The sequence below is a fragment of the Lytechinus variegatus genome, chromosome 11 (assembly GCF_018143015.1).
Source record: "Lytechinus variegatus isolate NC3 chromosome 11, Lvar_3.0, whole genome shotgun sequence".
In the NCBI taxonomy this organism is placed as follows: Eukaryota; Metazoa; Echinodermata; class Echinoidea; order Temnopleuroida; family Toxopneustidae; genus Lytechinus; species Lytechinus variegatus.
Window position 1 is genome coordinate 3,250,403 of NC_054750.1, and position 12,259 is coordinate 3,262,661.

Genomic DNA, 12,259 nt, shown 5'->3' on the forward strand with positions numbered 1-12,259 from the left:
GTAAAACAGAAAAGGTTAAAGAGTTAAAGAGGCTTGAATAGTTGGATTGTTGGATAAATGAGAAGATTCTAGCTTGACGTGCCAAGCAGAAGTATTCATCTATCAACTACTCAAGCCTCTTCAACACTTCAACCTTTTCTGGTTTACTGTCTTTTTCAGTACTACGCTTATTTAAACAAATAAAAAATACTCGACTATCAACTGTTCACTTTCTCCTCTATCAACTATACTTCTTCCTCTATCCACTCTACATAATGTTACATAATGTACATTATGATCTGCGGTCCCGGGGGGCCACTTCCATTCACGAGTGGACACCATGCGCGACCATGGGGTCTCGAAAAGCACCCTAAACACGTAATTTCCATATTCTGAAAAAGCACCCCTTAACAAGTATTGGCGTGTGAAACCCTACCCTTAACAAGTATTGGAAACAAAACGATACTATTGGCAAATAATCCCTGAAATGAACCCCTAAACAAGTACAAGAATGTTTTATTGTTACGGGTCCTTCGGTCGTCGGCTTTACCTATTTGGTTTAGTACGACCCCACCTTCTACACCTCGCGCAAATCGGACTCTTAACACGAAGTGTTGGGACAAAAAGGACATCCTTTACAAAACATTTTAATTTTGTTTGATCATCCCCGCAAATTCGACCCTAAACACGTAATTTTCCTAGCGAAATAGATACCCTTTTTCATTATTTTTGCGTTTTTGACACCCTTATCACGTTACGTACGTAACGTGCCCTATCGTGAAAAGGACATCCTTTTTACGTGTTTTTTTGGTCGCGCATGGTATCCACTCGTCAATGTAAGTGGCCCCCCGGGCTCTAAACACGAAGTGTTGGGGCAAAAAGGACATCATTTATAAGACTTTTGAAGTTTGTTTTATCATCCCCGCAAATTCGACCCTAAACACGTAATTTTCCTAGCGAAATAGATACCCTATTTTCATTATTTTTGTGTTTTTGACACCCTTTTCACGTTACGTACGTAACGTGCCCTATCGTGAAAAAGACATCCTTTTTACGTGTTTTTTTGGTCGCGCATGGTATCCACTCGTCAATGTAAGTGGCCCCTCCGGGTCTGCGGTAGTTTGTTAATCAGTTCATGACTATTTACAAATGAATATTGCCTGGAATTTGATATTCATCATTTCCTAGTTATGGTCACATTTTCCCCAGAAAATATGTAAAGAAAAAAGAAGATTTTGAAGGAGTCATCCAAAATTGCTTTCCAGCCATACAAAACATGCAAAAGGAAAAACATAAATCGAGTAATGTTTTAAACTTTGATTTTCAGAAAAGTTTTAAATTATTAGACAATTAAGCTTGTCATATTTCTTTTTCCTCCAGTTACAAAATATGAAACGTATTGCCCATGCATGGATAATCAATGCTGATGTCAGAAATGATTTGCATAGAATGGGAACTAAAGTGATTATCGATGTCTGCCACGTCAGAACAGTATGACATTTTGAATTTGAAAAGACATTCATTAGAATTTCTTTTGTTTCTGTCGTTACGCTTCTTCTGCTTAATACACTCCTTGTTCTGACAGGAATTACTTGAAACTTATGATGATTGTGCTCTCTCGCGTCGTCCGTGTATGTAAATATACATGAATAAATGCTTCTGAAAGGATATTGCATGAAAAATGTAATTTCTGGTATTTTGAGTCAATATAAGCGTAAATGAAAACCACATTCCGAAGCGATTGTTTTGCGCGTAGATTTCATAGGTTCTCATGAATTATACTATACAGTGCGTCCCAGAATAAACGAAACCGAGATTTAGCGATCATTTATCATAACTTAATCTTAAATAAAATGGACAAATGACCTACCAATTTAAAGCTTAGAATCTCCTCTTTCGTCTGATATTACTTAGGTTATTTCCTATTCACGCATGAGTGAGCAAAAACAATTTGAAGAAAGGATACCAAAAACTCATTTGGCGGGGGGTATCTGGGTTTCCAAAAGAAAACCACATTTCTGAAATGTTCAATATCTGCTCTTTAATTTGGTACCTAAATCACAGAAAAAGGTCAAGAAATAAAAAAGTTCTGGTCATTTGAAATAAGGCTTGTATTTTTAAAATTTCATGAGATAAACGTGTTTTCACCGGTTTCCCACAGAAGCTTTCGCATGGTGAACAAAAGATTTAATGCATGGCTGATCGTCAACAAAACAGAGTGTCGAGTGAGTTTGAAAGCCAGCCTGGAGAACCTCTTCATTTTATGAAATTATTGAAATTCAAGCCTTATTTCAAATGACCAGAACTTTGTTATTTCTTGACCATTTTCTGTAATTTAGGTATCAAATTAAAGAGGAGATATTGAACTTTTCAAAAATGTGGTTTTCTTTTTGAAACCCAGATAGCCCCCGCCAAATGAGTTTTTGATATCCTTTCTTCAAATTGTATTTGCTCACTCATGCGTGAATGAGAAATAATCTAAGTAATATCAGATGAAAGAGGAGATTCTAAGCTTTAAATTGGTAGGTCATTTGTCTATTTTATTTATGATTAAGTTATGATAAATGATCGCTAAATCTCGGTTTCGTTTTTTCTGGGACGCACTGTATAATATACATGTATAGAGAGTGTAGTCTTTCGTAGTGAATTCTATGTTTAATTCTCAAGAAATTTATTTTTGAATGCTCTTAGAAACGCAACTTTTATACTCCCTTTTTACAAAAAGTCCTTACCGGGGGGGGGGGGGGGGGAGGTCCCACACCCTCTCCCGCTCGATCGCTTCCGTATCTCACGCTGTCAAAAATATTATGCCACATTCGGGATTTTGCCCCCCCAAAAAAACTGAAAGTGTTCCGGCGCGCCTGATACAGGGTAAATTGTCATATAAACTTCATTGGTAAAAGGACTTCACAGAAATAGCAAGTACTGCAAGTGGGACGTGGAGCCCCTATCCTACAATATATATAATCATAATTGATAGCATGAAATAACGTTTAAATAGTAAGTTAACAAATCATGCAAATGAATAGGTCTAGCATGTTACAACCGATAATTAGGACCTTTCGCAGTCCTCAAGGACGCTTGTATTAGGGTCCCCTAACACAAAAGTGAACGCTTAATCATACACTTGATTTTTAAGATTGATTGTGCATTATAGTCAATAGAATCAAACGTAGAAAACTGCTCTACAATCAATGCTAAGCTTTGTGTTACAGGGGGGTTACAGGCCCTACAGATCTGCTTTTCGTGTGCAAAATCCTTTTCCGCGACACTCGCACCATACATGCATGTATATTACGACTGATGGCTGGAGATATTCGAAATGCAGGACTTGAAATAGATTATGGCATGGATAAGAAAGTGGGTTTTCAAACAAATCGAGTACATATTGAGTGAGGAAAAACTTACTGAATGAAGGCTTAGATATAGATCATTACAGTCCATCGAATCGATATTACATTTAATGTGGATTATTGGTGGATCACTGGCAATTGATTTCATGGGTCAGATCAACCTCTCCAGCCGAACATTTCGCATGCGTTGATATGTACACATCATATGCGATACCTTTGAACTCGTTTCCTTTTGTTTCTTTGTTTCTTTTGTTTACACCTTATACACAAACGATATGCCTCTCGCACACGACGTAATGGGCATTATGTTTTACATTCCCCAGAAATGGGGGATTAGATTCAAATTCCGGGGGGACCACTTCCGTTGATGAGTGGATACCAGGGAAGACCATGAGGTTTCGAAAAGTACCCGAAACAAGGGAAGCAATTCTTTTCCAGATTATGAAAATGCATCTCTTAACAAGTATTTGGCTTGTGAAACACTACAAGTATTGGATATATATCCTTTTTTCCAGCATTATAAACATCGTTTTGACACCCTTATAACGTTACATAGGCCTATACGTAACGTACCTGCCCACTCTGTCACCTTTTACGCGTGGTTGCTCCTGGTATCCACTAATCAATGGATGTGGGCCCCCGGGCGGCCTCTCGAGCTCTAGGAGGAGTCAAATGTGGCTTTAGAAAGTCATCAATCGGATACATCACTGTTACCATAGTAGCAACCAGAATTTTGCACAAGAAACGCATATTGAATGTTTCCGTCGCAGATGCGAAACGAAAAAAAAATCTTACGTCACACAATCTACATTGCAGGACAGAATTTTACAACCATGATGACGGGCCCAAAAAGTCCCTTCCAAAATCAACTACCGTTGTAAATAAGCGTGCGCGTCCTCAAACGAAAGGTCGGGAATGTCGCACCAACGCGACGCGTAATGTCGTAGTTTTACTAACGCATAACGTCACATGTCGCAACGCATAATTTCACAGCGGTATTTTCTTCAGGACTCGAGTTACAGATTATGAGATATGATAAAAAATATGCTTTCACAAAGTATTTTGAGACACGAGAAAGAGAACTAAGTGATTTGGAAATCAGGATTACTCTTTGTATGGATATCGGGTTATTGCCATTTCGTCTACTGCCATTTCCCCACTAACCATATCTTTACAGAATACGCAATAAATTAGTCAGTGTGCTACGCAATAAATTCACTGCTTTTTGTGTGAAATATAAAATAAAACATAATACATTTAATACCATAAACGATGTATCAGAAGCACACTTCGTGTAATTAAATGGTAAACTTATAATCTGAACATTCCGATTTGAATACGTGTAATCTATTATAGCAGTTTATAAAACTTCGATTTCGTTTCTCCATTTTATCCTAAACTTTAACATAGACTGAAAACTGCAGATACTTTTGTCAAAATCTGTTGGCAAGTGTATCGTATATTTTTCTGCGAGGTGTATATATGGAAAAAATATCAGAAATATTATCATAATAAGTTTAATAGTTATCGTAAATGTTGTCATTCTCGTATTTGTTGTCCTTATCATTATTATCATCAATTGATTTGGTTTTGATTTTTATTCATACATGTATAATAATATAAACATCGTTATCAGCACTATATAATATTTGTCATTGGTATAATCATTAAGGTATTGTACACATATGCATGAGAGTATCTTTATAAGCTTGAGCAGCAAAAGCATGAAAAAAGGAGCAAAATACATAATTATACAATGGCTCGGTTAAAGCTAATAATGATGGACGCATCAATTTAAAATACAGAAGGAGAACTAAGAGAGCCAAGGGAGAAAGAAAAATAGAGAGCGCGAGAGGGGGGGGGGGGTGGGAGGGGGGAAAAGAGGTGAGGGGGAGGGAGACTGTAGAAAAGACAAAAAAAATGACGAAATGACTAAGTACACTACATAATGGTAAACTACAAGATTATAATCATAGTGAAAATGTGGATTTCCTTGTTATACTTGAGCACGTAATGTGCCTTGTTTTTAATGTTTGCAGATAACATATACCAGTGGCCAAACGAATTCCCCCCCCCCAAAAAAAAAATGGAGGAAAATTTCATAAATAAACCGCATGTCTTTTGTAATAAAACTCCAACGTATAAAAGTTTGAAAATATTCTTTAAAAAAAATATCATTGTTAACATCACGCTGCATTTTCCGCCTTCCTATTTTTTCTTATTTTTTTCTTGTTAGTAGAACTTTTTTTGGGGGGAAGGGTGAGTCAGAGCCCTATAACCCCCAAAACACTATTAGTACGCTAGTGGCCTTTACGATAGAAACAAACTTGCAAGAATACTAAATGAAACGTAATATGCTGCCAAAAACTGGTTGGTGATTTATTGTAAATTATACAACTTTTATCTTACTGACAAGGGAGTTTAAAACACAAACAGTAATTTTGTGGGAGGAAAGTATTAAGGCATGTCAATGTTTATTCTCTAAAAATCCAATGTTTTACTGCAGATGAGTAGAATGATAAAAATCAATAACTCGTCGGCGCCATCCTATGCAAGTAAAGAAGCTTTAATCATTATTTACTTTAAAGGCAGACGTCCTTTCGTCTCTTGAATTATTCAGTTGATGTTTTATAAAAACAACGAATGCCTCAAAATAAAACCAGCGAAGAATGTTTTTTTTTTACTGGAAAGAGTGGGCAAAATGGAGAAATGTATAGTCTGTTGTACAGTCTTCTCTTTAGCATGATGTAATTAAATGAACTCGATGAAATATTATGACGGGGGGGGGGGGGAGTCAACAGGTGAAAACTGATCAAAAAGGAAAGTCTCTAAAAAAAACCTTCTGCTCTGAACAGGATGAAGGCTCTGTATGATAAACTATTAAAAAAAACGCAAATATTAATGGGGTGTCACTTATTCCTGAAAAATTGTTCCAAAAGGAGCTAATCCACTTCGGGTATTTTTCTGTAAATTAAGTTTGGTTAATTTACTACTTATAATAATAATATTATAGGGTATTTATATTGAACACATATTCACCTTGTTAGGTGCTCAAGGCGCTATTACCCGGCTAAGCTAGGCGTTCATAGCGCACACAGCTTTTTAAGGAATTACTTCCTACCGGTACCCATTTACCTCACCTGGGTTGAGTACAGCACATTGCGGATCAGTTTTATTTTTCTATAACCAGTGCTTTTTTATTTTAACATACATGACCGTACTATCACCTTGGATTAATTAAATCACACTGTAAAAACTGTGGTGTAAAAACTGACACCAATTGGTGTTAATAGAGGACCACACCCTGAGGTGTTAACATAACACCAAAGAGTAAATGTAACAACCAAAGGTGTTGTAATAACACCGGTAGGTTTAAAACTAACACCACCAATTTAACACCGGTGTAAAAAAAAACGTGCGAATCCCGGCCCGTGACGTGAAGCCAAAGTCGGATCGCTCCGTAGCTAGGGCTAGGGGATCGGAAGGCGGGGTAATTAGTTGTGACAGTTTTTGCTTTTTGCATGTTAGAATTGATATGATTGCCCGGGGGGGCCACTTACATTGGCGAGTGGATACCATGCGCGACCAAAAAAACACGTAAAAAGGATGTCTTTTTCACGATAGGGCACGTTACGTACGTAACGTGATAAGGGTGTCAAAAACACGAAAATAATGAAAAAAGGTATCTATTTCGCTAGGAAAATTACGTGTTTAGGGTCGAATTTGCGGGGATGATAAAACAAAATTAAAATGTTTTAAAAAGGATGTCCTTTTTGCTCAAAACTTCGTGTTTAGAGTCCGATTTGCGCGAGGTGTAGAAGGTGGGGTCGTATACTAAACCAAATAAGGTAAAGCCGACGACCGAAGGACCCGTAACAATAAAACATTCCTGTACTTGTTTAGGGGTTCATTTCAGGGAATATTTGCCAAGAGTATCGTTTTGTTTCCAATACTTGTTAAGGGTAGGGTTTCACACGCCAATACTTGTTAAGGGGTGCATTTTCAGAATATGGAAATTACGTGTTTAGGGTGCTTTTCGAGACCCCATGGTCACGCATGGTATCCACTCGTGAATGGAAGTGCTCCCCCCCCCCCGGGTATGATTGATAATCTTGTCGAAATAAGTACCTTGCCTTGAAATTTAATTCTTCTGAAATATTTTCCACCTATATATAACTTTCTATCCCCACACTGAAAGTCATCGTGACCTTTGAAAAAACGATGTCAAATGGCTCAACTTGCCCCATATATGGGGTAAGTTTGAGCCACCTTCTGGGGTAATAAGTTGAGCCACAAAAACTATGTACAAAATGTATGAGGGGAGAACCAGCATGTTTAAAGTCTTTTCACTTGCTTATTCTCTATAAATACTAACATCCTTTTAAAGGAAAAGAGCAGTCATGTAAATTTTCTCCTTTCAGCCAGCATTTCAATCAATTTTTATGGTTTGTTTGTTTTTTAAGATACATTACCATAAGAGTTACCATGGCTCAACTTGCCCCATGCTGTTTGGCTCAACTTACCCCAGTCCGAACTTAGAGCGATAATGTGTATCAACACATTTATTATGCATCCATCATATAAAAGACTATGACAAGAATGAAGATCCATACCTGGACTAATAATGCTGTTATCATGTCTTTATTATATTTAAAGATGTGTGTTTTATAAAGCACTATATCTATTTCACACTCTTTTTTACTTTTTGGCTGAAATTCATATTTTTCCCTCTAAAAAACTACTTTTTGTTTCAAAGTTGAAAACAATGTGGTGGGGTTAGGGGTTATGCTATGGGTCATCAATACATGACAACACCACAATGTCTGACTCATTCATTATTGGCCTGGGGCTGGTGGCTCAACTTGCCCCTATGCTCAACTTACCCCGCCTTCCCCTACGCGTACTACCGTACGGTTTAGTCCAATTTGTCCAAACATATCCGTAAATCCCCCCCCCCAAAAAAAAAATAAATATTTGCTGATTGAGTTCTCACATTTTTCTTTAAAAATTATTCCGGATCCAGATCCAGCGGTTATGTATTTTGATTTTTTAAAAGAAGGAGATCAGACTCGACGACAATAGGGGCGAGTCCCGTGGGCCTGGGCGATCGAGGGCGGCGACCGCCGCCCTTTATTTTTGCAGGGCGTATGGGGAGGAGGGGTGAGGGAAAGGGGAGAAATAAGAACGGATATACACTTCTCATTTACGTGAAGAAGAAAATGAGGGGTGCTTGGGTGGAAATTAAGTGATGGCGATACTCCCGTTCTAGCTGGCACCGACTGTCCACTATAGTGTACCTGAGGGGGGGGGGCTATATAGTCTACAAATGTAGACCCACATCTGCAGTGTGTGTACCTCAGCTGATTCAACGAGTCTGCATAGCAGCTACTAGGTCTACTAGGGCTGCAGAAGTGGAATGGCTCGCTTCGCTCGCCCTTTCAGGCTGGTTTGCTTCGCAAACCAGTAGCAGATCCCACCTCACGAGCCATTCAGAGTCTGCCCTGACGAGTCACAACAGATCCCTGACGAGCCACTTGTAAGTGGTACGAAATCCTTTATTTGTGGTTGATGACCGTTTTTTTTTTGCTTGTCAAACTTTTTGGTAGACGCCCCCCCCCCCTGGAAAATCCTGGGTACGCCACTGTGACTGGCTCTGGGGCTGGCCCTGCATGCAGGAGGGGGTGGAAGCACGGGAGATTTCACATAAAATTGAAATTTGAAGTCTAAAACTTAACAGTAAGCACATACAGCAAGAAAAATGGGCAGATCAGGCGCTACACAGTGGCGTACCGTGGGTCAACGTCATCGGGGGAGGGGAGTACTAGCAAAAATTTTGAGTCACTAGTGGGCGCGCGAAGCGCGCTTAAATACATATAGGCCCACTGACCTATAATAGAGACATTTTAAGGACTGTGCCATTAAACAGATATCTCATTGATCAAATAACGCGAGCGCGAGCTTATTTTATTTTTGTTATTAGGACCTATAAAGGGACATTAAAGCAACTTTTTGTAATTATGATATGTAGGCCTAATACCTGTCTCACTAAACAATGCGAGTGCGAAGCGCAAGCTGTTTTTTTTTTTTATATATTGACCCCAAACTGACACTTAAAGGATCAGCTCTCTTTTAGGAATTCATGGAGAGCATATACATATCTCACGTGAGCGTCAAGCACTTTGCTGATTTTGATAGATTTTTTTAATACATGAAACAATTTTTTTGTCATTTTATCATGGACATGATACTATATATTGCGTGTGTGAAGTGTGAGCTGAAAATTGTTGAAATTCAGACCCGAAGAGGGGCATTCTAAGGCTTGTTTTCGGGAATTCAATTAGACCATATACTGTACGTATATCACAAACTAGATGGTACGAGCTCGAAGCGCGAGCTGAAACTTTTAGTTTTTCAGACAAGAAAATAAGACATTCGACTGTTTTTTAGGAAATCATGAAGAGCACATATCAACTAATGCGAACGTAAGCACGGACTTGAAATGTCTTACATTCAGACCCTAAAAAGGGGCAATCAGTTAAGTAGGACTAAAAAGAAAGCATAATTATTTCACTACATAAAAAAACAATTAATAATAACTGGAAGAGCGAGGAAATACATTTGGTGTATGTTGACTTGAAAACCGTAACGTGATATGTTTTATCCTTTGAGTATGATGTGACTAATATATTAGAAAAAATATCCTAGACGAAATAATAAACGCCCTATTAGTGTAACTGGATATTAGACTAAATAATTAATGGAAAATTCATTGAATAGCTAAAGGACGGGGTCCACCATAGATGCATGGTTTTTCAAGGGGTGAAAAAAGACAAAAGAGATTGAAACAGAAGAGAGCTAGATGTAGAGCATTCATAAATAGAGATCTCGCTCAACTATAGCTATCCCTAACACTGTCTATTTTTATTGGGGGTGAGGGGCCATAGAACGGAGGGGGCTGACCATGCAAAAAAAGCAACAACAAAAAATCACATTCAAAATGTTCATTTTTAGGTATTTGTACGCAGCTATGAGGCAAAACGGGGAGACTGCATGAAGCCCCCCCCCCCCTCCCTTACCCCTTTCTGCAGCCCCTGACTTTTTCATCGTCCATTTCCCACCTTCCCTTTCCACCACAAAATCCTGGCGCCGACTGGGGATTGGACTACTGGAAAGTAGACAAGTGGGAAGGATAGACCGATCTGCAACATTTAGGATGTTTTTTTTTAATGAAAGAACAACAACTTGGTATAAAAAATATAACAAATTCACCAAAACTGAAAACAAATTCATTAAAAAAATAAAGGTACTTGTTGGCTTTTACAATGTGGGTAAGCGTCCTCTTTTGTCTAAAACCTGTCATTTTGTCGAGATGCCCGCCAAATTAAAGAGTTACGAGAGATCGATGCCCCATCAGTGCCAAAGGGGACAGGGGCGATGACCTCTATGATTAAAAATAAAAAGGGAGTAAATAGTGGCGTAACACTAACAGATGGGGGGAGTCTAGCTGCCCCCTGCCATTGGCGGCGGAAGCCAACAAATTTAGGGGGAGTCCACCTGAAATTTGGGGATTCACACAATTGGACAAGCAAAAAAAAAGGTAATCAACCTAAATTTTAGGAGTGGCTAACCCAAATTTTTTGAAAAGCAAAAAAAAGTCATCAACCTGCTGAATTTTAGGGGGGACCACACACGTTTCTGGGGTGTCCAAATGAATTAAGGGGGGACGCAGCAAAAAAAACTGACAAGCAAAAAAAAAAGGTAATCAACAACAAATTTAGGGGACACGCCCATCCCCCCCCCGCTTCCGCTGCCTATGCCCCCTGCCCGGCCCTGGCGTAGCTCACCGGGAAATTAAAAAGATGGGAAAGGTATATTGGAGAAATGTGTGTGCATTTGAGTTTTGTCAGACGTGTATCAATCAGATATGATTATTTACGTCTGGGACCGACTTTTAACGTCACCATCCGAAAGACGTGACCAGGGCTCGAACTCAACCTCTGCATCAATCAACTTCCCTCAGGGGCGGATCCAGCTTTCGCCAATAGGGGGGCCGAAAAATATTTTCATCAACATTTTTCTCGCTTGGCCGCTATAATCTTTTTGATTGGTTTTTCACGGGGTAGTCCTAACTAAAGACTGAAGTTTTAAGTATATGTTAGTTAACTTAGTTTTAACACGATAAGGTATCTCATGTGGTCTTAATATATAATTTGAGCGCAAAGCGCGAGCTACATTCTTTGATATTTTATGTCCTTAGAACTGAAGATTCTGAGCAGTTTTTATAATCATGAACAAAAATAAGTATCCGACTAAACAATGCGAGCGCGAAGCACGAGCCGAAAATTTATTATAGTAACGTGAAAATGGACTCAATTAAAACTGTTTTTAGTGATTAATAAAGAGGATACAAGTATCACCAATTAAATAATGAGAGCGAGCTAAAAAAAAAAAAAAAATGATATTCCGACCTGAAATCTGGACAGTACAAGCGCGTTTTTAATAAAGAACAAGCTGGGTGTCTCAAACATGCAATTAAATGCGAGCGCGAAGCATGAACTTATTTTTTTATATACTGACATGATAAAGGAGCATTTTGACAAATTTTGGAAAGAATTTGCAAAGAAGATAGATATCTCACAAAACAAACAATGCGAGCGCGCAGAGCGAGCTGAAAATTTTGATATAACAGTTTGTATAAATCAAACAAAAGAATAAAAGCTTGATGTGCCAGCTAGCTAAAATATTGTTTGCAAATTGATTTTAGAACTGGATATGAAGTGTCATTTAATCCTCTTGAATGGGATTCATTACACAATGCGAGCGCGAAGGACTCCAGAGATTGGCTTATTACCTTCCAAATATTGCCTATGTCCTTATAGCCAAGGACTGGACATGCATGCCACTTTAATTACATAATTAGAATTTCA